The sequence below is a fragment of the Scyliorhinus torazame genome, chromosome 6 (assembly GCF_047496885.1).
Source record: "Scyliorhinus torazame isolate Kashiwa2021f chromosome 6, sScyTor2.1, whole genome shotgun sequence".
Classification (NCBI taxonomy): domain Eukaryota; kingdom Metazoa; phylum Chordata; class Chondrichthyes; order Carcharhiniformes; family Scyliorhinidae; genus Scyliorhinus; species Scyliorhinus torazame.
Genome location: NC_092712.1, coordinates 65,593,769 through 65,619,774, shown reverse-complemented (window position 1 = coordinate 65,619,774; position 26,006 = coordinate 65,593,769). Strand labels below are relative to the sequence as shown.

The 26,006-nt window shown below is 48.7% G+C and overlaps 1 non-coding gene across 1 annotated transcript; it reads right to left on the bottom strand.

Annotated features, from left to right (window-relative positions):
• Window positions 1-23,248: 23,248 nt before the first annotated feature.
• LOC140425892 (U2 spliceosomal RNA) lies at window positions 23,249-23,434 on the bottom strand. Its single transcript, XR_011948051.1, has one exon. It is a non-coding gene; the product is annotated as a U2 spliceosomal RNA (small nuclear RNA).
• Window positions 23,435-26,006: the final 2,572 nt, after the last annotated feature.

Below are 26,006 nucleotides of genomic sequence, written 5' to 3'. Positions count from 1 at the left end.
CCTACGAGCACCCTGGAGGAAGCAAAAATCCATGTGGAGACCTGACTAGGCCTACTCCAAGGCCCAATTCCAGTATCGCTCAACCAGACCACCAACGCTGAAACTGAACAGGTAACCTAGCCCAACCTGACCCAGGAAGCCCCTTCCTGCGACCCAAACATGGACTAAATATCCACAAAACGGCAGAGAACCTATGCGAGGACCCGAACATGCCAAAAGGTAGACCCACACTTGAGGATCCCCGGGGCCCGACCGGATAGCAGAACATACACCCTCCCCCGGCAACCCCACAATCGCAACCAGAGCCAGGGACCCCGCCGGACGAAACCACTTACCCTCCACAAGGTCAGAACTCCCCCATCGGATCCCAGGACCATCCAGAAGCAGCTGCCAACCGAGGAAGCGAGGGAAAGGCGGCGGTCTGCAGGTAAGGCTGAAGCAATGTGGTTTCAAGACTCCTCGCTGTGGTGTTGGGTGCTCTGGTGCACAGATGAGCCAACACAGTTGTATGTGGTACAACTCTATTTTATTATAACTCTTATAATACAGTTCGTTCTGGATACTCTGCACGTGCTGTCTCCCTGAGTGTGTTTGGCAATAGATGTGTCCTGGTTCTCCTCTGCAGCTAATAATGACCACCGGGGGTCGTGTCTGTGCTTTTATATCTTTCTGTCATTGGTTGTGGTGTTGTGTGTTCTGATTTGTCTGTTGGTGTGTCTATCATGATGTGTGTGTTTGAATATCATGACATCCCCCCTTTTTACAAAGATAAGTGCCTACGTGGTTATAAATATAGTTGTGTCGTGAGTTGTAAGGTTTTCGGGCAATTCGGCCCTTTTGGAGAAACTCAGAGACTGTAAACTGACTTTCCAGCCAAGGGAACAGAACCAGTTTTCCCAGCAGGCTTGGCCCGCTGAGCTGAGTAGGGACATAGAGAGAGAATATTCACAAACACCCCCCCTAGGAGCTACAAGGAAGAAGGAGCCAGACAACAAGATAACATCAAGACACAGACAAAGGGGCACGGGAATACACAGGAGGCTTGCATGCAAGCAGGACAATGGGATGGTCATAGCCCCATGCAAATGTAAATGACCTGGCCTCCACCAGAGCAGAATCCAATTAACACCCCATCAACATAGCGAGGTGAGAATAGCAGCCATCTCCGGAGCAGCTGGAAGACACTGAAATTCTCCACAGAAGAGCCTAACCTCGTTAAACTAGAAATCAGACTGTCTGAGTCCAGCATATTGCGCTGGAAAAGCCCCTAGAAAATCAGCGGTAGAGAGAAACCAAGTTGGAGGCGGACCTGGGGGAGGTACTCCAATCTTGACAGGAGCTACCGGCAAAAACTCACTGGGAGGAGGGGGGCGGAGCCAGCGCCAAATTCAAATCGCGCAGGTCTGAAAAAAACCAAGTTGGAGGCGGACCTGGGGGAGGTACTCCAAGCTTGACAGAAGCTGCCGGCAGAAAAACCAAGTTGGAGGCGGACCTGGGGGAGGTACTCCAAGCTTGACAGAAGCTGCCGGCAGAAACTCACTGAAGGAAGGGGGCGGAGCCAGCGCCAAATTCAAATCGCGCAGGTCTGCCTAGCTGGAAGAAGCGGACCTGCAAGGAATACCCGGAAACATACAGCTCTGACCGGCAAAGGGGGCGGGACCAGCGGGAACTTTAAAAAACTTACCTTTTCAATGCAAAAGGGGCTGGCCGATCACAGAACAAAGCCAGGTATAACTATATAAAAGGGGCTGTGTTTTCGAGTAGGGGTCTCTTCGTTCGTGGCTCGACCTCTGCACCCCTGACTTGACCTCTGCAGCCTGTGACCGTAAGTACTCCGCAGCAGCTTACGAAACTCCCTTGACTTTAATAGTGGTTGAGGCTTTGGGGAAGGGAACTTGTTTTGTGCCTTGTGATATTGCTAAAAGCTGTGTAAGCGTAAGAATTTTCGTTGTGTCCGCTATATTACTTTTGAATAGACATAGTGTATATTAGAGCATAAGATTGTATTGTGTTTCTTCTGTTGATGATTTTGACCTGGGTTTTACAATAAACCTTGATTTGATGACAATTGGAGTCGTTTAAATTCTTCAATCTTTCACCAGCGACCTCTGACCAAGTCATTGTTAAAATACTCCTCACCTTAATTCCGGGTTCAGGACTCGAGGGTCATCTTGAGCGATTCACTCAGGACAGACTGCTGGTTAGGGAATAAACAGCAGTGTCCTATTCTCTCTCTTGGGAAAGCTACTCTAGTGGAGTAGGAACCGGGTGGCTGTTGCACCACCGGCAAGAGAGAGAATCACCTGGGTATTGGTAGGGGTCTGGAGATCTGTGTGATATAAGTCTCAGGCTGTCGGTTGGGAATAAACGGCAGGCTTGAATCAGTGCTCTCTTCAGTGGAAGTGTCCCAGTGCGACATCCCCTGGCCTCTGAAGTTTCAGTGCCAGCTGGAGAGAGACACACACAGATATTCAAACCCCAGATATCGGCCCAGTAGTGGAGTAGCGGAGATGGCACCCTCTACAGAGTGCATCTAAGAGTGTGTGTTTGTGTTGTGTACAGCGTGTGGTTATGACGTAACTATTTACATGGGGCGATGTCGGATGCGTCACACTAACAAGGTTGTACCATAACAAAACTTGGATGCGAGAGAAAAAAAAAACTTGAACATTGGTCCGGTCAGACGATATCTGGAACAATAAACAACAACAGGTTATAATACAGAAGTGTTTGACTTTTTGAACGTATGAACAGCGTTATAAGTCCAGTCTAATGGGTGACCGCCTCAAGAATGGGCTGGTCCTCAAGCCGGTTCAGCTGTGGAGATTTGGGGTCACACTGGTTCACCTTGGACTGTTGGAGGTGATGCTGTTGCCGAAGTCTCTACTTTACCAGTTGTTGTACTTCGTGCAGTGCTTGGTTTTTTCATTCGTGCAAATATAACATTCAACATCTTTGTTAGTGGTGCCCTGGCTGTGGTTAGGTTCTGGTGGCGATGGAAGGGGCATGATCCGTGGCATCTCCACGAAGTCATCCTTGGGAACCAGTGGAGGATCCGGCGTGTGCGGACGGTGCAGTTGCGAGCGTGGAAGGCGGCACAAAGCCCGCTGATTGCGCCTACGCACCAATCCATCCGCCCTGCATGCCAGGAACAAGGTGGAGTCTGTTTTCTTTTTATGTTTGTGGTGGACGGCATCTTGTAGCCGATGGGTCGTTGCCAGCGAAGTAGCACCATCACTAATATCATGCAAGGCGATGACTGTGCCAGATGTGGAAGTTGGCCGAGACCGTGTACGCTGGTTCCGGCCACCTGCTGTGCCGGAAGGGCGACTCCGCAGAGAAACGTCGAAGCATGTCGCCTTGGAGAGAGAATTGTTGCTCGCATCAACGTCTGGCGATGGCGCGAATTGGTGTGTCCATCTTGGACCGCTGGTGCTGGTTGCCACTGCCGACCCAGTGGGACTGCCACGCGATCCATTCCCTGTCGCCGTGGCATCTGCCGTCACCCTGAGCGTGCCATCACCGAGGCCGCGACACCGCCCGTCCGGAGCAAGGTCTGGCGTGCGCAAATCAGAGTCGGCGCTTGGCTGCTCCCCATCTGGAGTCCGGTCTGCCTTCCGTCGATGCCCCCCGTCCGGAGTCCCAACAGGTTCACTGGAGGCAGCCGAGATTCCCTGAAGCTGCACTTCTGGAGTCGGAACATGCAGGAATGCACCAACCAGTGGAGAGGCTCGAGCCATCGAGGGTGGAAGCGGTGCGCCGCCACCGCAGTCGTCAGTGGTCCCACCGTGATCGTCGAGTGCCTCGGTACGCACTAGGCGAGGTCTGTCACCTTGCACCTTTTGCATGGGAAGTGGGATGCTGTCGTCACTCGTCTCACATCCCGTGGATAGATCGTCATTAGCAGCTTGCTGTTCACTAGGGTTGGGTAAATTGTCAGAGTTTTCATCTGGTGGTGCACACCATGTCGGTGGACTGTCATTGTCTTGCCATTGTCCTTCATTTGGGCTTTTCTTCTTTGGAACTTTAAATCTTCCCCCAGACATTGCAGAACCTTGTTTATTACCCCCAAATTCTCCCATATGTATGGTCTCGAATATAGGATCCACTGTTTCTATCGACATTGTACCATTTTCCAAAGAACATTCCGTTTCACTTTTCTTCTCAGGTACCTCATATGTAACTTTGTTTAATGTACATGCCTTCATGGTCTCTGGGTCTGATTTTGCTGGGACTGGCATGGTCACAGTCTCTCTTTTACTGTTCTCAATTGCCCACATTATACTCCCCATACATAACTGCTTAATCACTGGGGTTAGTGTGGTACAATGGATAATCGGGTCGACCTTATCTGCATCTTCACCATTAGTGGAAAGCACACTTGGTTCACTTGAAACTGCTGTGGGTTTTAAATTCGTTATCTGGCTACTCGATGTCGGTGTCCTCAGGATTCTTGCTCCAATGTTCTGCTCAATAATCAGTGGAGTGTGTATAGGTTCAATGCAATTAATGTTCCCCTCCAGGTTTGAAGAGTCATTACTGACTAACTGCTGGTCTCCGAAGTTGGGATTTTGCGGCATTGTGTTGAAGGGAGACATTTGTCCCTGCTGTAGATATGATTCAGGTTGTGTTATTTCCATTACCTGAGGATCAATGTCTTGTCCATTTTTTTGCTCCGTACTAAAACACTGGCAATTCTCAGTCTGCTCCTTGCAAGTTAAACATTCAATTAATTTCGTTAGCAAATCCTCAGCATCCTTCTGTGGCCGTGCAGCATTATTAATCTCTGTTCGGCTACAATGATCCTGAAGGTCAGCGCATAAACCTTTTTTCTTCGGGCTTGGACGAGGCGATTCCTTTGGCTTGTCTTCAGTTGGGCTTGAACAGTCTTCAGCGCTGTGCCCTTCATTGTAGCATGAGAGACCGTCATGGTCATGCTGCTGTGTAGTGGAGCATGGTAGGCTGTTATAGCCTTCTCGCTGTTCACGTGAGCATGGCAGACTTGCATCGTCTGCCGCTGGTTGGTCAGGAGAGGTTGCTAGACCCTCATGGTCTTGTTCCTGCAAGGACTGCGCTCTGGAGTCTTGCGTTCCTTCCATCGTGGAGTCCATCCACGAGCTCTCTGTGGAGGCCTGTGACACTGGAGTCACTTCTTGTTCGTGCAAGGACTGCGCTCTGGAGTCTTGCGTTGCTTCTATCGTGGAGGCTGTCCACGAGCTCTCTGTGGAGGCTTAGACATAGACATAGAACATACAGTGCAGAAGGAGGCCATTCGGCCCATCGAGTCTGCACCGACCCACTTAAGCCCTCACTTCCACCCTATCCCCCTAACCCAATAACCCCTCCTAACCACTAAGGGCAATTTATCACGGCCAATCCACCTAACCGGCACGTCTTTGGACTGTGGGAGGAAACCGGAGCGCCCGGAGGAAACCCACGCACACACGGGGAGAACGTGCAGACTCCGCACAGACAGTGACCCAAGCCGGGAATCGAACCTGGGACCCTGGTGCTGTGAAGCCACAGTGCTATCCACTTGTGCTACCGTGCTGCCCTACACGGGCACAGAGAGCTGTCCACGAGCTCTCTGTGGAGGCTTGTGACACTGGAGTCACTTCTTGTCCGTGCAAGGACTGCGCTCTGGAGTCTTGCATTTCTGCAATTGTGGAGTCTGTCCACGAGCTTGCTGTGGAAGCTTGTGACACTGGAGTCACTTCTGGTTCATGCGAGGACTGCACTCTGGAGTCTTGCATGTCTTCTTTCATAGAGTCGGGAACGTTGAGCGGGACGTGGACCACGCTCTGTGTGGCAGCAGGGCACTCTCCGTGTGCTTGCACCGCTCCCTGTCTGTTAATGTCAGGCTGCAGCATCATCCGGTACTGATAAGTTGGAACGTCATATCTGCTGGATTGAAGATCCTCAAATCCGAAAAATGAATCCGCATCTGCGTCGGATTCAATGTGGGGGCCGCCAATGTGCAACACGAAAGGTTCGTCCGAGTCATAGTCATATAGGACCACGGAGCTATCATTGGGCTCGCGAGGTCCGGAAACCCTGTAAAAATCGTCATCGAAGTATTCAAGGTCGGAATCATCGGCTTGTGCGTAGGTAACTGCTTGTCGGAGGGTTCTTCGGAGGTCAAATTCATCTCCTGGGTCAATTTGCGGCACTGTGCTGTCATTCCAGGTGAGGGAAGGTTGTTTTACAGCTTTAACAGATTTTTGCTTTTTTGATTTGGGACGTTTCCCTTTTAAATTGGATTTGGGACATTTCCCTTTTAAATTGGTGCAGTCTGGGGCCTCTGACATCCTGACGCTCGGTATGTAGCACGTAGGAAGCGACTGCGCATGCTCAGATCGCTGTTCCTTTACCGATGGCCGTTTTCTTGACTGCGCATGCGCAGCATCTCGCGCATGCGCAAACGATACTTCCGGTTCTGCGCACTTCTCGCGCAACTGTGCTAGCGTTATACCTTTAGCAAGATGGCCGCCGACCTCGACCCAGCCTTTTCTCAGGCCCGGGATTTCGGGCTCCGGGATCCCAGCCACGAGGTGAGTACTGCAGCTTTTCTTACCTTTAAGTGCCCATTGGATTGCGTATTCTTCACAGTACTTGGAGAATTTGCCCAGGACTGCCTGGTAATCGTACCTTTGCTGCCTCCTGAAGAACCTGAACCTTCTGAATATTTCTCTTGCCCTTGCACCGACGACGGTGAGGAGAAATTCAATTTTTTCCCTATCATCCAGGTCTTTGAGTTCAGCTGCCACCAGGAACAATTCGAAATTTTGCCGGAATCGCCGCCAGTTTTCGTGGAGGTCGCCGTCGCACTGGAGCGCCTGCGGAACCGGGAGCTTGTACATCATGCCTGGGCACTGCTGGTTGTCTCTGTACACTGAGGTATGCCGGCAGGTATCGATCCACTCCTGTACCATGTGGTGTTGGGTGCTCTGGTGCACAGATGAGCCAACACAGTTGTATGTGGTACAACTCTATTTTATTATAACTCTTATAATACAGTTCGTTCTGGATACTCTGCACGTGCTGTCTCCCTGAGTGTGTTTGGCAATAGATGTGTCCTGGTTCTCCTCTGCAGCTAATAATGACCACCGGGGGTCGTGTCTGTGCTTTTATATCTTTCTGTCATTGGTTGTGGTGTTGTGTGTTCTGATTTGTCTGTTGGTGTGTCTATCATGATGTGTGTGTTTGAATATCATGACACTCGCTCCAGCATACTCCTGGCAAACGTCCAAGCTGGACGAGCTTAAAGCCAGACTTAACTCTCACAGGGAAGTAAGAGACTGCTGTGTTCTCTGTTTCACAGAGACCATGGCTCAACCCTGCCTCACCGGATTGTGCCATATAACCTGAAGGATTCTTAATACACGGTACAGACTGCACGGCATCATCAGGCAAAGCGAAGGATAGAGGGGTTTGCCTCCTCATCACTCCTCCTGGTGCTCGGATGTGGCGACCCTGGCGAACTACTGCTTCCCGGACCTGGAATACCTGATTGTGAAGTGCCACCCGTACTTCCACGGGAGTTCACTGCAGCCCTTATCACAGTGGTCTACACCCCACCCCAGGTGTATGTGAATAAGGCACTTAACGAATTGTACACCGCTATAAACAACAATGAAACAGAGCACCCGGAGGCCTTGTTCATCGTGGCCGGGGACATCAACCTGGCCAACCTCACGAGTGTACTGGCAAAATTCCACCATCTCCTGTCCCATCAGCGGCGTCAACACTCTCAACCACTGCGACTCAAAAATCAAGGGCACCTACCGATCCATCGCCCGACCACACTTTGGAAAATCGGACCATATGACAGTGCTCCTTCTCCCGGCATACAAGCAGAAACTTAAGCAGGAGAATCTGGTTAAGAAATTTGTGCAGAGGGAGGCACGTGGCGCAGTGGTTAGCACTGGGACTGCGGTGCTGAGGACCCGGCCCTGGGTCACTGTCCGTGTGGAGTTTGCACATTCCCCCCGTGTCTGCGTGGGTTTCACCCCCACAACCCAAAGATGTGCAGGTTAGGTGGATTGGCCACGCTAAATTGCCCCTTAATTGGGAAAAAATGAATTGGGTACTCTAAATTTTAAAAGAAAGACGGTTTTGCAGTGCTGGTCCAAGGCAACATAAGAGCTCCTACCTGATGGCTTGGAGTCAGTGGACAGGTCCATATTAAGAACTCAGCGATCAACCTAATCGAGTATGCCACCACTGTCACAGACCTTATCAGCAAATGTGTAAAAGGCTGTATACCAAAGAATGTAGTACGTATGTTCCCCAACTGGAAACCATAGCTTAATTGGGAGATTGACTCCCTATTGTTGGCCAGGTCTGAGGCATTCAAACAGGCTACCCTGACCTATGCAAGAAATCCAGGTATGATCTTCGCAAGCCATCAGGGATGCCAAGAGACAATATCAGACTAAGCTAGAGTCACAGACTAGCATTACATCTCTCGTTGATTGTGGCAAGGCTGAAACAACATAACGGGCTACAAAGCGAAGCCAAGTAGAAGCTCTGGCGGCAGTGCACCCCTCCCCGATGAACTCAATGCATTCTATGCTCGGTTCGAGCAGGAAACCATCAAAGAATTGTCAACTGCCCCGGACACACCCATACCCACCTTCCGAAGTCAGATCGGCCTTCTTGAAAGTGAACCCTTGGAAGGTGATAGGTCCTGACGGGTCCCTAGATGTTCACTCAGGTCCTGCATAGACCAGCTGGCGGATGTGTTCGCGGTCATCTTTAACCTGTCCCTACTCTGCTCCGAGGTCCCATCTGCTTCTAGAAGACCACCATCATACAGGTGTCAAAAAAGAACCAGGCAATGTCTCTCAATGACTATCATCCGGTGGCCTTGACATCTATCATTATGAAGTGCTTCAAGAGATTGGTCATGAGACACATCAACTCCATACTCCCAGAATGCCTTGATCCTGTGCAATTCGCATACTGCCACAACTGGTCCACAGCAGGTGCCATCTCCCTGGTCCTACACTCATCCCTGGAGCATCTCAACAACAAGGACTCCTACATCAGACTCCTGTTCATTGACTACAGCTACGCCTTCAACACCATAATCCCAGCCAAGCTCATATCAAAGCTCCAAAACCTTGGTCTTGACTCCTCCCTCTTCAAATGGATCCTCGACTTCCTGACCCATAGACCACAATCAGTAAATATAAACAACAACACATCCTTCACGATAGTCCTCAATACTGAGGCCACACAAGGCTGCGTACTTAGCCCCCTACTGTATAGGGAGTATTCCCTATACACACACGACCGTGTGGCAAAGTTTGGCTCCAACTCCATCTACAAGTTTGCTGATGATGGGTCGGATCTCAAACAACGATGAGTCAGAGTACAGGAGGGAACTAGAGAACCTAGTGCAGAGATGTAATGACAACAATCTCTCCTTCAATGCCAGCAAAACTAAAGAGCTGGTCATTAACTTCAGGAAGCAAAGTATTGTACACACCCCTGTCTGCGTCAATGGTGCCGAGGTGGAGATAACAAAGAACAAAGTACAATACAGCACAGGTACAGGCCTTTCGGCCCTCCAAGCCTGCGCCGATCATGTTACCTGACTAAATTAAAATCGTATGAACTTACGGAGTCCTAGCCTTCCATTCCTACCATATTCATATATGTGTCAAGATATCCCTTAAATCCCACTAGCGTACCTGCTCCCACCAGCTCCCTAGGCAGCTCGTTCCATATATTTACCACCCTCTGTGTAAAAGACTTGCCTCGCACATCTGTTCTAAACTTTTCCTCACGCACTTTAAACCTATGTCCCCGAGTACTTGACTCTCCTACCCTAGGAAAGAGCATCGGACTATCCACTCTGTCCATGCCACTCATAATTTTGTAGACCCCTATCAGGTTGCCTCTCAACCTCTGTCGTTCCAGTGAGAAAAGACCGAGTTTATCTAACTTCTCCTCATAGCTAATGCACTCCATACCAGGCATCATCCTAGTAAACCACTTCTGTACCTTCTCCAAAGCATCCCGATCCTTCTGGTAGTGTGGTAACCAGGATTGTACACAATATTCCAAATGAGGCCTCACTAAGGTCCTGTACAGCTGCAACACGACTTGCCAATTTTTATATTCAATGCCCTGACCAATGAAGGCCAGCAAGCCATATGACTTCTTGACCACCTTAGCCACAAGCGTTGCCACTTTCAGCGATCAGTGGACATGCACGCCCAGATCTCTCTGCCGGTCAGTACTCGCAAGAGTTCTACCATTTATTGTGTAATTCCTACATGCATTGGACCTTCCAAAGCGCATTACCTCACACTTGTCTGGATTAAACTCCATCTGCCATTTCTCTGCCCTAAACTCCAACCAGTTTATATCGTGCTGTATCCTCTGACAACACTCTTCACTATCCGCAACCCCATCAATTTTTGTGTCGTCTGCGAACTTACTAATCAGACCAGCTACATTTTCTTGGCTGACACCTTCAAATTCCTCGGTGTACACATCACCAACAATCTGGCCTGGTCCACCCAAGTTAATGCTACGACCAAGAAAGCACAAACAGTGCCTATACTTCCTCAGGAAACTAAGGAAATTCCACATGTTCACATTGACTCTTAACAACTTTTACAGATGCACCATAGAATGCATCCTATCTGGCTGCATCACAGCTGGTATGGCAACTGCTCGGCCCAAGACTGTAAGAAACTGCCGAGCCCTGAACACCGCCCAGTCCGTCACACACACCCGTCTCCCATCCATTGACTCTGTCTACACCTCCCGCTGCCTGGGGAAAGCGGGCAGCATAATCAAAGACCCCTGCCACCCGGCTTACTCACTTTTCCAACTTCTTCCATCGGGCAGCATATACAAAAGTTTGAGAACACGCACTAACAGGTTCAAAAATAGCTTCTTCCCCACTGTTACCAGACTTCTAACTAACCCTCTTATGGACTGAACTGATCTCGCCATGCATCTTCAGTGCTGAGTAGTACTGCACTCGTGTATGCTTCACCTGATGTCTGTGTCTGCATTTACATTGTGAATGTATGTATGCCTTATGTTTTTTTGTCATGTATGGAACGATCTGCCTGAACTTTATGCAGAACACTCCTTTTCACTGTACCTCAGGACACGTGACGATAAATAAATCCAAATCCATATCCAACCGCAGGAATTCTGGCTGGTCATTCACCCACACCCCTTCCTCCAGTGGCTCCGAGTCCCTCCAATACAACAAAATCCGTCTCCGGGGTATCAAGGAGGCAACAGCCAATACATTGGCCTCGCTCCCCCTCCTTGCACTCCCAAGTCTTCCGACACACCAAATACTGCCACCTCCGGACTTGGGGCCACCCTCACCCCCAGAACATCGGACATAACATTCGAGAACCCCTGCAAGAACCCCCTCAATCTTGGTCAGGCCCAACACATGTCGACATGATTTACGGCCCTCCCCCCGCCCCTGCACACAGCCCACATCTATCCTGCACCCCCTCAAAAAACCTGTTCATCCTCAACACCATCATGTGGCCCTATGCACACAATAAACTGGATGAGGCTTAACCTTGCACACAATGAGGACACATTCACCCTCCGCAAAGCCTCAGCCCACGTCCCAGTCCCTATCTCCTCCGACAACTCCTCCTCCCAATTGTGTTTCACATCCTCCACTAGGGTGCCCTCCCACACCATAAGTTCATTGTAAATATCTGATACTTTTCCCTCCCCAATTTCGTCCTCCGGCAGAAGCTTCTCTTGCAGCACCAGAGGCGACAACCCCGGGAAAGACGGCACCTCTCTCCTCACAAAATACCGAACCTGCAGGTACCTAAACACATTCCCCTTATTCAACGCAAACAATTCCTCCAACTCCTCCAGCCCCCTGTAAGCAAATCAAATCCTTGAAGTACTCAATCCCCACCTGCCGCTACACCCGGAACCTCGCATCCAATCTCGCCAGCACAAATGTATGGTTATCACAACTACATACCCTCCAACCCCAGGTGCTGCCTACACTGTCCCGCCAACCTCAAAGCTGACACTACTACTGGACTGTCGAGAACGGCAGAGGGGCCAACAACAAAGTCCTCAAACACGTTCCCTATGTGATGCCGCCTCCACCCATCCCCAAACCGACCTCTCCTCCACGGCCCATTTCTTCACCATCGCAATGTTTGCAGCCCAATAATAATTTATCAAATTTGTCAATGCCAGCAGCCACCCCCAACGCCCCCACCCCCCTCCCCCACTGCTGCAGAAAAGCCCGCCGCACCCGTGGGGCCTTCCCCGCCCACACAAAACCTGAGATCAACCTATTAACGTTCCTGAAAACCGACTTAGGGCCAAAGATAGGGAGGTTCTGAAACACGAGCAGAAACCTAGGCAGCACCGTCATTTTAACTGTCTGCACCCGCCCCGCCAGCGACAACGGCAAAATGGCCCACCTCCTAAAATGCGGCTTCATCACTTCTACAAATTGAGCCAAGTTCAATCTCTGCAGCTGGGCCCAGTTCCGCGCCGCCTGGATACCGAGGTACCTAAAGCCCATCCCCACCACCCTAAAACAAGTAACCTTTTATTATGCATGGTATAATTAAACTTGCATCTATCTAATACCTCCTTCCCAACCCCCGCCCCGTCTCACTCTCTACACTCACATGCACACACATAGACACACAACACAGAGGGGAAAGGTAAAGAAAATATTAATAAAAGGATAAAGGATCTTTGGTGCACTGGGATGGCTTCCAATTAATGTCTTTTTGAAGTTCAGGCTTTCATTTTGGTATTTCTTCCTACTAGGCTTGAGATGTTTTTCTCTGGGAACGTTGTCTACTTCCTCAGGATCATTTCAGGTTTACAACCAAGATGTGCAAAGCACTCACTGGTTTTAGAACAATAAAGCAATTCTTTCCTTCAGCAAGCAAGAGAAAGAGAGTTTTCCTTCTCCTTCCAATGTCTCATCACTTCTCTCAGAAGGCATCACACAGGAACCAATCACTGATTGTTGTCAGGTGGAACACTGTTCCTGGCCAACCTACCAGTTGCCAGTTAGCAAATCGAACTGACTTCCTCCCAATTTGGTTCCTAAGATTCACTTGGCGCTGAAGAGAATGGCCTCTCCTCTCCAAACATAAAACCTGGAAAAACAATGTCCTGACAAGCAGGTTCCTTCAGCCTGAGTCTTCTCCTTAAAAGGCACATTTCGATTATGGGTCCTTGGAACAAAAATATTAAAATAAAATAAAAGAAATGGGAAGAAAGGAAATAAACAGGAAGCATCCTTACAGTATTAGCAGCAAATTCTGTACAGACCGATTAAATGAAAAATATATTTTCTACCTGCCTCTCCAGGTTTGCCCTTGTCCAGAGGGTGGTAGAGATCAGCTACCACTAGCAACTATTTATATTTGGCAACTGCAATTGTCTGCAGGGGTCCTTTCAAGACTGCCTTCATGAGATAGGTCTTGGTGCTTCCCAAAGCACTTCTACCATCTCATTTAGACAAAAGAGCTCTGCCACCAGGGGTGCCTTCAGGCAGTGCTGAAATATAAATGGGGTAAGAGCATAAGGGATATTTCCTGTGCACTGAAGTTTTAGTATGATTTCAAAGATTTCCTTGCCTTTATTATAAATATTTCAGGCGAATGGTTGAGAGGATTCAATAAAGTGTTGCACTGGCTTCCTTTCTGCTCCTATGGTCCTAATTTGAAACCCTCGCTACAGTGCACAATTTGTGAGTTGACCGTTGATCTCCCTCTTCCTCGCGTTCAACCTTTTCCTCTGAAACCCATTTCGCTTCACTCCAATTCATCAACCCTCCGAAAGTGAGTTTTCTCCTGAATTTGACTTTCTAATTCTTACCTCCAGACGCCTAGTTGTAGAACCCCTTTCACATACGATTCACCCCTTGAGTGCTATGGGTGAATCGTATGCGGGCTCCAAATCAGGCTCTGCGCTGGGCCGATCGTATGTCACCTGCGACTTACTGCACCCAGCGTGATCTGGATCTCCCCCTCACTGGGTGGAATGCAGATCTGAATATTCAAATGAACCGTCACCGGACACGGGATTCACCGGCGCCTGGGAGACCTCGCCAGGGCGCATTTAGAATTGATCCACACAAACATGGACCAGATGTAATGGCACCTGGAGGGATCTCCAAGACTATGGTAGATCCTCGGGTGGTCGGGGACTGGGCAGAGTGACACCCTGGCACTCCTGGCACCGGGGCATCCTGGCACCCTTACAGTGCAACCCTGGGTGACATTTCCAGGGTGCCAGGCTGGCAGTGCCAGGTTGGCATTTCCAGGGGTGGGGCCGGGGCAGGGCCTTGCCAAATAGAGGGGGGTTTCCAGGGGCCTCGCCACGGTTGTAAGTGAGGAGGCATCAAAAAATCGAGGGGGTCCTGCAAAGTGGGGGGAATAATCGGAGCTGTCGGACAAAATGGCGCCTTGATCTGCGAGGAGCCTTTCCACCTCACCAGCAGGAAATCTGTCTATGTGTGATCTCGGTGGGGAGAAACTCCCAAAGGCCAAACAAAACTATAAAGTACCGTTGGATAGCTGATGTTTCTCGGTGCTGCAGCCGCCAAGAAACACCCCATTAAATGCGCCATTCAGCGGACTATAACTCAGTCACTGAATCGTATTCCAAGCTTGATTTATTTTAATCTGTCTCTATTTAGTTCATAATAGCAACATTCTGTAGCACCCACACCCTCAAAATATCAACCTGAATTGGAGAAAAATTCATCTGACGCCAAAAGTTATTGTGCAGTGGGGCAGTATAAGCTTTTGACTGAGGTTATGATGGGCGACACAGTGGCATAGTGATTAGCACTGCTGCCTCACAGCTCCGGAGACCCGGGTTTGCACTTTCTTCCCGTGTCTGTATCGGTTTCTTCCGGGTGCTCCGATTTCTTCCTGCAGTCCAAAGATGTGCAGGTTAGGTGGATTGGCCATGCTAAAGTGCCCCTTAGTGTTCAAAAGGTTGGGTGGGGTTACTTGGTTATGGGGATGGGGTGGTGATGTGGGCTTAAGTGGGGTGATTTTTCCAAGGACCGGTGCAGACCCGATGGGCTGAATTGGCCCTTTCTGAACTTTAAATTCAATGATTCTATGATTCAATGATAGCGATACTCTTAGAAAGCCCCTGTCCCCTAAATATCCTTTTTTTTTTTGCATTTTGGAGAGTCCAGTAAGATTAATCCTTTATTTCTGTGACTGAGTCAATTGAATATTTTACATTACACAATCTATTATGTATTAAGTAAACAATAAGGTTTCCTAATTTTAGTTATCACCGATATCTCCCATGTCGTATATGGGTTTATGTAGTATTATGGGCCAGGGTTTAGAGAACACCAAAGTATATCATGGAGTTCACCTGACCCACAACTTTTAATAGATTTTGGTTATGGGGAGCACAGGGACCCACTTTACAGGTGTGATGCAACAGAGACCTTAAAGTATTTTTAAACAAAAGCAATGTTTATTCTTTGAATCCAGTTAACATTTTATAAACCCACGGTAAACATCTTACCAACTACCAACACTGATAACCCCCTAAAAAGATACAGTACTCTATAGGTAACCCTTCGTAACTTTCCTCGCAATATCCATAAGCCAAAACGGCAGCACGGTAGCATTGTGGATAGCACAATTGCTTCACAGCTCCAGGGTCCCAGGTTCGAATCCGGCTTGGGTCACTGTCTGTGCGGAGTCTGCACGCCCTCCGCGTGTGTGCGTGGGTTTCCTCCGGGTGCTCCGGTTTCCTCCCACAGTCCAAAGATGTGCAGGTTAGGTGGATTGGCCGTGATAAATTGCCATTAGTGTCCAAAATTGCCCTTAATGTTGGGTGGGGTTGTGGGGATAGGGTGGAGGTGTTGACCTTGGGTAGGGTGCTCTTTCCAAGAGCTGGTGCAGACTCGATGGGCCGAATGGCCTCCTTCTGCACTGTAAATTCTATGATGATAATCTATGATGAAAACACTTTTTAACAAAGACAGCAGGTTTGAATTCTCTACAGAAACAGGTATTACTTTGAAATCATCAAGTGATCTGGAGACATTCTTTAGAGAGAGAGATATATACTTCCTTGTTTGAATGCAGCTCTCCAACTGAAAACGAAACTAAAGCACAGAGCCAACAAGAGCTTCCAGCTCAAAACAAAAGTAAAAAGCAGAATCACATTGCAGCTCCACCCACACAATGGCATCACTGCAGCCATTTGATGAAACACACTTTTCTTAAAGGGACATTCACATGACAATAGTTAATATTTGATTGAGCACAGCTCCCCCCACACAGTGATGTAAGAGAGTATAGAAACCACATTAAGGTGCCAGTCTAGAGTTGAACAGAGCCATGTGTACTAGTAAGCATGGAGAAAGCTTGTAGATTGTATTCTTTACTGTATATTTAAAATTTGTTCCAAGAACCAATAAAGACTTGCGGTTAACATATGTACAAAGACTTCCTCAGATCTATGTGACAACCTGGTAGCAGCTTGTAGAAAATCCCAAGATCTCACAGAAAATGCCGAGAAAAGCTAAAGAAACATTCAACAAAGCAGTCTAACCTGAAAAGAAGCTCCAGAAACAGATGCAGAGAGGTAATATCACCAAGAAAAAGTTACAAAGAAAGGCTTGGAAGCTGGAGGCTGAAATTTAAAATTCCCTTACTGCAGCAGAAGACTCCATTGAATCTCCTTTCGAGATCCAGCTTCAAATCCCAGAGCGAAGAGTCAGCATGCCTAGCAGGGATTAGATAAATCGTTTAAAACTCCAAGTCCTGTAAAATCTTTAAATAATTCAAAGTCAGAAGTGCAGTTTGAAGAAACCTGTCACTCAAACCCCATCTTCAAGACGGCGCCTGAAAATACGGTTTCCAAGCAGGCCCCAAAATACGAAAAGTACAACCCCCTCGTCTCGTGTCCCTGTACTGTCTAAACAATAATTACTCAATAATGTAAAGTTAAGTCTACATCAATAATTCTCTCTTCAGCTCATAACCAAATGTTATGGATGTGAGTTTGCTGATTGAATTTTCACCAGAGCTGGGAGACAGGAGTCAGGTTCCTCCAGCGGGAAACGAGTTACGAAGCTCAAACTTTCATTAAGAGGGTCAGATAAAGTGTTATAGTCAATGAGACGTCCCGGGCATTAATGCTGCTATTTGGCCTGACGGAGAGATTTGCGGTTTCTGACACAGCATTTTGCACCCGAGCAAACAAGATCAGGCAGGCAGGGGCCTGGCACCCAGGGTAAGGAAATCCTTTGCTTTACTGATCACGACCTGGATCTTTTTCTGCCTCCAATTTCCCCCTTTCTCTTGCGCTTGCTCTTTTGCCAATGAGCTCTCCCTTTCCAGGACCTCACTGTCCTTAAGGTCCACGGGAGGATCATGTTATAGAGAGCAGAGCAAACCACCGCAATGACTGAGGCCCTTGCAGGAAAATACTGGATGGCCCACCCGACTGGCCCAGGCACCGTGACTTAATGGTCGGCTTAATGGTTGTCCTAGCGATCAGATAGTATTGGTTGTATCAGTCCTGTGCCTCAGTCTGGGGGTCCTGTCACAGGGATATTCCTTGTCCCCAGTCACTCAGTTTGAAGGTTGGAGTGAAGATCGGAGGATAAAGGTGTCATGGCAACTGCCAGGAAAGTGAGTACACTGAGCGTGGAAATTGACATGCTTTCCAGTGCCAGTATTTTCGCTGCCCCACAGTCCCTCAACCTTAGTTTCCATCTTCGGGAGGCCTCAAAAACTCAATTCAGTGATTTGTGCCATATGATTAATGAAAAGGATTTGCAGCCATCTGATGGTCTGATGATGTTGTTACTCAAGTATCTCTTGGGTTAATTCAATTTCATACTGTTATCTAAGGAAGAACATGTGTTGCCCATCCCCAATTGCCCATGTACTGTGTAGCTTGCCAGTCCATGTCAAAGGGCAAGAGGAGTCAACCACATTGCTGTGGATCTGGAGTCACATGAAGGCCAGACCAGGTAACGACGGCAGATTTCCTTCCCAAAAGGACATTAGTGAACCAGGTGGGTTTTTATAACAATCGATGATACTTTCATGGTTACCATTACGGAGACTAGATTTTAGTTCCAGGTTTAGTCATTTAATTTGGATTTCACCAGCTGATGCGATGGGATTTAAACCCATGAGCCCTGGGTATTATCCTAGAACTCTGGAGTACTAGCCCAGTGACATTACCACTGTGCCTCCATCTCCCCTCGTAAACAAATGGATAGAGACTGTTTGCTGTGTTTTAGAACAAAGAGCAAAGAACAACAAAGAAAAGTACAGCACAGGAACAGGCCCTTCGGCCATTCCAGGCCCGTGCCGACCATTCTGCCCGACTAAACTAAAATCCTCTACACTTCCTGGGTCCGTATCCCTCTATTCCCATCCTATTCATGTATTTGTCAAGATGCCCCTTAAATGTCACTATCGTCCCTGCTTCCACCACCTCCTCCGGCAGCGAGTTCCAGGCACCCACTACCTTCTGTGTAAAAAACGTGCCTCGTACATCTCCTCTAAACCTTGCCCCTCGCAGCTTAAACCTATGCCCCCTAGTAATTGGCCCCTCTACCCTGGGGAAAAGCCTCTGACTATCCACTCTGTCTATGCCCCTCATAATTTTGTAGACCTCTATCAGGTCGCCCCTCAACCTCCGTTGTTCCAGTGAGAACAAACCGAGTTTATTCAACCGCTCCTGATAGCTAATGCCCTCCATACCAGGCAACATCCTGGTAAATCTCTTCTGCACCCTCTCTAAAGCCTCCACATCCTTCTGGTAGTGTGGCGACCAGAATTGAGCACTATACTCCAAGTGTGGCCTAACTAAGGTTCTATACAGCTGCAACATGACTTGCCAATTCTTATATTCAATGCCCCAGCCAATGAAGGCAAGCATGCCGTATGCCTTCTTGACTATCTTCTCCACCTGTGTTGCCCCTTTCAGTGACCTGTGGACCTGTACTCCTAGATCTCTTTGGCTTTCAATACTCTTGAGGGTTCTACCATTCACTGTATAGTCCCTACCTGCATTCGACCTTCCAAAATGCATTACCTCACATTTGTCCGGATTAAACTCCATCTGCCATCTCTCCGCCCAAGTCTCCAAACAATCTAAATCCTGCTGTATCCTCTGACAATCCTCATTGCTATCCGCAATTCCACCAACCTTTGTGTCATCTGCAAACTTACTAATCAGACCAGTTACATTTTCCTCCAAATCATTTATATATACTACGAACAGCAAAGGTCCCAGCACTGATCCCTGCGGAACACCACTAGTCACAGCCCTCCAATTAGAAAAGCACCCTTCCATTGCTACTCTCTACCTTCTATGACCTAGCCAGTTCTGTATCCACCTTGCCAGCTCACCCCTGATCCCGTGTGACTTCACCTTTTGTACCAGTCTACCATGAGGGGCCTTGTCAAAGGCCTTACTGAAGTCCAAATAGACAACATCCACTGCCCTACCTGCATCAGTCATCTTTGTGACCTCTTCAAAAAACTCTATCAAGTTAGTGAGACACAACCTCCCCTTCACAAAACCATGCTGCCTCTCACTAATACGTCCATTGCTTCCAAATGGGAGTAAATCCTGTCTCAAAGAATTCTCTCCAGTAATTTCCCTACCACTGATGTAAGGCTCACCGGCCTGTAGTTCCCTGGATTATCCTTGCTACCCTTCTTAAACAAAGGAACAACATTGGCTATTCTCCAGTCCTCCGGGACATCACCTGAAGACAATGAGGAGCCAAAGATTTCTGTCAAGGCCTCAGCAATTTCCTCTCTAGCCTCCTTCAGTATTCTGCGGTAGATCCCATCAGGCCCTGGGGACTTATCTACCTTAATATTTTTCAAGATGCCCAACACCTCGTCTCTTTGGATCTCAATGTGACCCAGGCTATCTACACACCCTTCTCCAGACTCAACATCCACCAATTCAATTTTGTCAATGATCCTTGCAACGTGTGACCACCAAGATGTCAGAAGGCAAAGTTGGTGCAGCTTAGTTCTTTTTGTTTGATGAATAATTTCATATTTATCTAAGAGCCTATGGTTTCAGAGAGGAGTTACTGGATCGATTTTGGTGAAGATCTTGGTCTCACATTTCCTCATTTATAATTGTGATGGGATATTTTCACCGAATATCCAGAACATTTGTCAATCCATAGGATCCATAAAATCCCTACAGTGCAGAATGAGGCCATTTGGCCCATCAAGTCTGCACTGACCCTCTGAAAGAGCACCCTACCTAGGCCCACTGCCCCAGCCTATCCCTATAACCCCACCTAACCTGCAAATCTTTGCACACTAAGGGACTATTTAGCCTGGCCAATCCACCTAACATGCGCACCTTGGATCGTGAGAGGGAATCTCAACACCCGGAGGAAACCCACACTGACACAGGGAGAACTTGCAAACTCCACACAGTCACCCAATGTCAGAATTGAACCCGGGTCCCTGGTGCTGTGAGGCAGCAGTGCTAACCACTCTGTCACCCTGCCGTCCTTTGTGGCACCGTGCCACCCAATCATTATATAGAAGCTCCTGTTTAAACATCGGGTTGTCAAAACTCATGAACGCGTACGTTTTTGGTAGGACAGTGGTGGACATGCACTTTACTGCTCTGTCGGGTACTGCTGAGCAGCGATCTTTCAAATGACAAAGATTTCAACTGCTCCTGCTGATAATGCTTCTTTAATTTAACCCAGTGCACATTATCACATCTTGGCTCTGGAAACCTCAAGCAGGTTCACGCTGTGTTAAAAATATAACTTGTGATTTACTGCTCTCTGCATGATATCAAACCACCGGCAATGGGCCACATGAACATGATGCTACCTATGCTTATAATACTGGATTCATTTTTGCAGTCAGAGTATCAGAGCTGTTGCAGTTTAATCAAACCACAATTATTCTTTGTTGTTCGCCACATAAGTCGGCAAGAACAGACGGACACTCTAGACTAATTAAAAGGCGTGCTGCCTTTTAAATCTGAGTCAAGCTCCAGCTCACGCGAGATAAATGGCTGCTCAGACCCCCAACAAAAAAACCATCCAGAATTCTGGACGAGCTGGCATAAAATTGGCAATGCCAGTCAGCTGGGCTACTGGAATAGAGGGTGTGATAATGGAAAATTCACATGCAAATTCATTGTACAGTTGCTGTTCTCGAGTCAGCTGTCAAGGCATTTTCCCTAGCCTTCTGGTGTTAATTCTTAAAATGATTTACTCTTTCACAGGAAGTGGGCACCACTGGCTAGGGAAACATCTGGCATCCATCCCTCGTGGCCTTTGAGAACGAGGTGGTGAGCCGTCGTCCTGAATCCCAGCACTCCCTGTGGAGGAGGTATGCCTGCAGTGCTGTTGGAGAGGCAGTTTCGAAATTTTTGTTCATTTATGTCCTTGAACCTGTTCCATTATTTAATGTTTGACTTCTCTGCATTGCAATGGGGTGAGGGGGGGGCGGTGAAGAAAAATGTTGATGCCAGCACCTGTTGCGAAGAAGAAAATGTTTTTTTCTATAAATTTAGAGTACCCAATTATTTTTTTCCAATTAAGGGGCAATTTAGCGTGGCCAATCCACCTAACCTGAACATCTTTGGGTTGTGGGGGTGAAACCCACATAGACACTGGGAGAATGTACAAACTCTACACAGACAGTGACCCGGGGACGGGATTGAACCTGGGTCCTCAGTGCCATAGACAGCAGTGCCAACTACTCGACCACCATGCCGCCCCTTCAAAGAATGAAATTGACATTTTTATGACCCGTGGAATCTTGTTCTCCCATTAAATGTCATTAACAGTAGCCTTTCCTATTGTATGCTATACACCAGGTATGAAGGTAACCTTCCTTTGATACAACCTTGGGTCACTGTCTGTGTGGAGTTTGCACATTCTCCCCGTGTCTACGTGGGTTTCACCTCCAATACCCAAAGATTTGGATAAAAAAATGTCCTTCTTTTCAACAGGTGCTGGCATATCAAAATTCCTCTCGTCTGTGACTGGCATTGCATTGGTTAACGGGAAATTTGTGATGTGTCGAGCAGTACCACAGGAAACACCTTAATGCCTTTCTTGGCTGCCAGACAGCAGTGGGTTTAAATCCGTAAGCCTAAAGGAAATGGTGACAGTCTTTTTAATAGACACCAAAATACACGTAGGATAAGTAAGTGAATTTATCTGCATGTAACTGCTTTGAAATTCATTGAAAATAAGTGAGCCATGGAGTAAATGGGTATGACAAGTTCATTTCGCTGTACATTCTTAAAAGCACAGAAATGCTTCAGTCTAGCCTCAGGCAATATCGAGTGCATGAAACGAATGTAGGAATGTAAGTAGGTGTGGGAAATTCTATATTCTCATGGCTAACATTATTTGCCTTGTGGAGCTGGGAAGTGGGCAGGTTGGGCAAGGGAGAATTCACCATAAATGATGACGGTTACTGGTGCTTTCAGATGAAAATCTCCAAGTACACCTACGGTAAAGGCCCACAGCTGTCCAAATTGTTTAGGGGAAAACAGTGTCTGCGAAATTTGACAGAACAATTTGGATATTACTGGATCAATCATCAGGCTTTTCCTGAGACGGCTAACATTCCTGTAATGTGAAAAATCACTTCATACACTCAGCATTTCCTGGAGTCAGGATGAAGGATTTCTATTCAATGGGAATATGAAAAGCAGAGCAATTGCTCGACCAATTTATACCATAACCCACTTATTACCATTAAATTCTATACATAAATACACACATATCTTGTTATTATGTAAATAGAATCTCTATAGTGCGGAAGGAGGCCATTCGGCCCAACGAGTCCGCACCGACCCTTCGAAAGAGTACTGACCCTAGGCCCACGCCCTAACCCTATCCCCATAACTGCATCTACCTTTTTGGACACCAAGGAGCAATTTAGCATGGCAATTCCACCTAACTTGCCCTTCTTGGGACTGTGGGAGAAAACTGGAGAACCTGGAGGAAACCCACACAGACACGGGGAGAACATACAAACTCTGGCTGCAGCAATGGTGTTCCGTGCCTGTCCATCTCGATCCCACAGCCCACCACCTGACGGCCCCCCCGCGGCTCCCCCCGGCTCTGGCAGATGCCCCCTGGCCACCGGCACAACTGTCAACAAACGATGGCAATGTTGGACACTTTCCGTACCCCCTCTCCCTCAGCATGCCGCATTTACGATTTAAAAAAAAAAACTTTTTCTGAGTTGCAAAGTCAGGGCTCAGAGTGTGGACAGGGGCGAACCCCTAATCCAGCTCCTCGCCTGCTCCAAAAACCAATTCAAATTCAATCCAATTCATGGTCCACACAAGAAAGACATACCAGATCTGAGCCAATAGGCTACTACACTTGACCTTAGCCAAAAGGCCGAGAAGCGATCGCTTTTATGATTTTTAAGAGCACAAGTGAACCGTGCCGTTGAGAACTTGGCCCATCAGAGGCAGACAATCGCAGAGGCCCGCTAAGGATATGGTGTGTACTGTACGTGCATACGGTACGCATTGACGCCGCTGTCAAGGTGCAAGAGTATTGCAAATTGGTGTCAAATCAGTGCCTGTCACGATTTTGGCATCGGAACTGATTCTCCACCCAATTGCCTTTCCCGATTTCGGCGTCGGCTAACACGCCGAATAATAATATTCCACAATACTTGAACGCATTCCATATGTGGAGTTGAGGTCACAATCAGATGTCTTATGGAATGGCAAAATAGATTTGAGATGATGAGTGGCCTATTCATGCCCCTAGTTTGTGTGTTTCTGGGTGGGATTCTCCGACCGCCCGCCGGGTTGGAGAATCGCCGGGGGGGGCGGCATGAACCCCTCCCCCGCCGGCCGCCGAATTCTCCGGCACTGGAGATTCGGCGGGGGCGGGGGCCAGTCGGCGGGACCCCCCCCCGGCGATTCTCCGGCCCACGGTGGGCCGAAGTCCCGCTGCTGCAATGCCAGTCCCGCCGGCGTGAATTAAACCACCTCCCTTACCGACGGGACCAGGCGGCGCGAGCGGGCTCCGGGGTGCTGGGGGGGGCGCGGGGCGATCTGGCCCCGGGGGTGCCCCCACGGTGGCCTGGCCCGCGATTGGGACCCAGCGATCCGCGGGCGTGCCTGTGCCGAGGGGGCACCCTTTCCCCTCCGCGTCGGCCATCGAGGAGGCTATGGCCGACGCTGAGGTGACCCCCCCTGCGCATGCGCGGGGATGACACCAGCAGCCGCTGACGCTCCCGCGCATGCGCGGACTTCTGCCGGCCGGCGGACTCCCTTCGGCCTCGGCTGGCGTGGCGCCAAAGGCCTTCCTCGCCAGCCGGCGGGGCGGCAACCACTCCGGCGCGGGCCTAGTCCCTAAAGGTGAGGGCTTGGCCCCTAAAGGTGCGAAGAAATCCGCACCTTTGGGGCGGCCCGACGCAGGAGTGGTTCCCGCCACTCCATCCCACCGGGACCCCGCGCCCCGCCAGGTAGGGGAGAATCCCGCCCTCTATTTATTCATCCAACTGACTATTACTGGAGCACAGATGAGGTTTCGTTCACTATTCACGGAACTGTGCAGTTAATAATGTTAAAGGGAATCTTAGCAGAATCTCTGATGCCTTATTAATCTGGATGCAACAAACCATTTACAAAGGCTCTCCAGATAAGAGCTCACTCATATTGTGCTTTTCAGACATAAGGGTCCATGGCTATGAGGCACAATGGGAGGAAAGTTTAACCCCCGATTAGAGGGAGCTAAAACTCTTAAACCTGCGCCAATCCTTGGCCAACATCTGGTTTAAAGGATGCAAGTTTGGGGCAGGCACCGAAACGTCTCCAGGAGTAGGGTCAGTGACTAAAAACATTTCAGGAGATTGCCTGTCCATTGTTTTCCGCAAGACTTTCATTTGTGACACATGGAGGCCAGATGTCTGGACTGTCAGGAATCCCAGATGTTAGAAGGACCGGACCCATGTGATAATTGTACTTATAACATTCCTTAGGCCCCGGAGGAGCGGGAGTGTTTCCTGTGAGTTCAAAAAGCTTGCCCCTTTATGCATCCAAATATTACTGGCTCCCCGAGGGTCTGTGTGGTAAACCACTGTATTGTATTGTGCTGTTGTATTGCTACATGCCTGGGCTTGTCCCTGCTGGCTCCGAAATACTGTGGTATATAATATGTGTATTGTGATAAACTGCCACTGTATTATATGTAATGTGGGTAAACCACTGCCTGCTGGCTCCGCCTCCCCTTGGGCTCAGTATAATGGTGGCTGGTCTCCGCCGCTGACCCAGTTCAGGATCCAAGGCCAGGAGGCTTTCTGTTTAGTTTATTAAAACCTCAGTTACGTTCACCACTCGTTGTGTGTTCATTGATGGCATATCAATTTAATAAACTAAACATCTAAGATGAATTCATCGCTCAAGCCTGATCGTCTGGGGCTGGACCTACAGGCAGCCGACGCCACTGCAACATTCAAGCACTGGCTAAGCTTCTTTGAAGCGTACCTCGGATCCTCCACCGAAGACGTCACCGACCTCCAGAAGCAGCAGATCCTCAACGCACAGGTAAGCCCGCAAGTCTTTCTTCTCATCAGGGACGCCCCCTCATATACGGAGGCGATAATGCTGCTGAAGGGACAATATATAAAGTCTGTAAATGAGGAGTATGGTAGGCACCTTCTTGTCACGAGGCGACAACGCCCTGGAGAATCACTAGCCAAATTCCTACGTGCCTTGCGGGTAATCGGCCGGAACTGTGATTTCCAGGCGGTATCGGTTATCAAACACGCGGAGCTGTTGATCAGGGACGCCTATGTCGCAGGCATGAAATCAAACTACATCCGCCAGCGATTGCTGGAAGGGGCCTCCCAGAGACAGTGCAGCTCTCAAACTCGCTTGAGGTGGCCTTCCAGAACATGGAGGCCTACACCTCCAACCACGTGGCACCCTCGTGGACCTCGTGGGCGCCGCCATCATCCGACTCG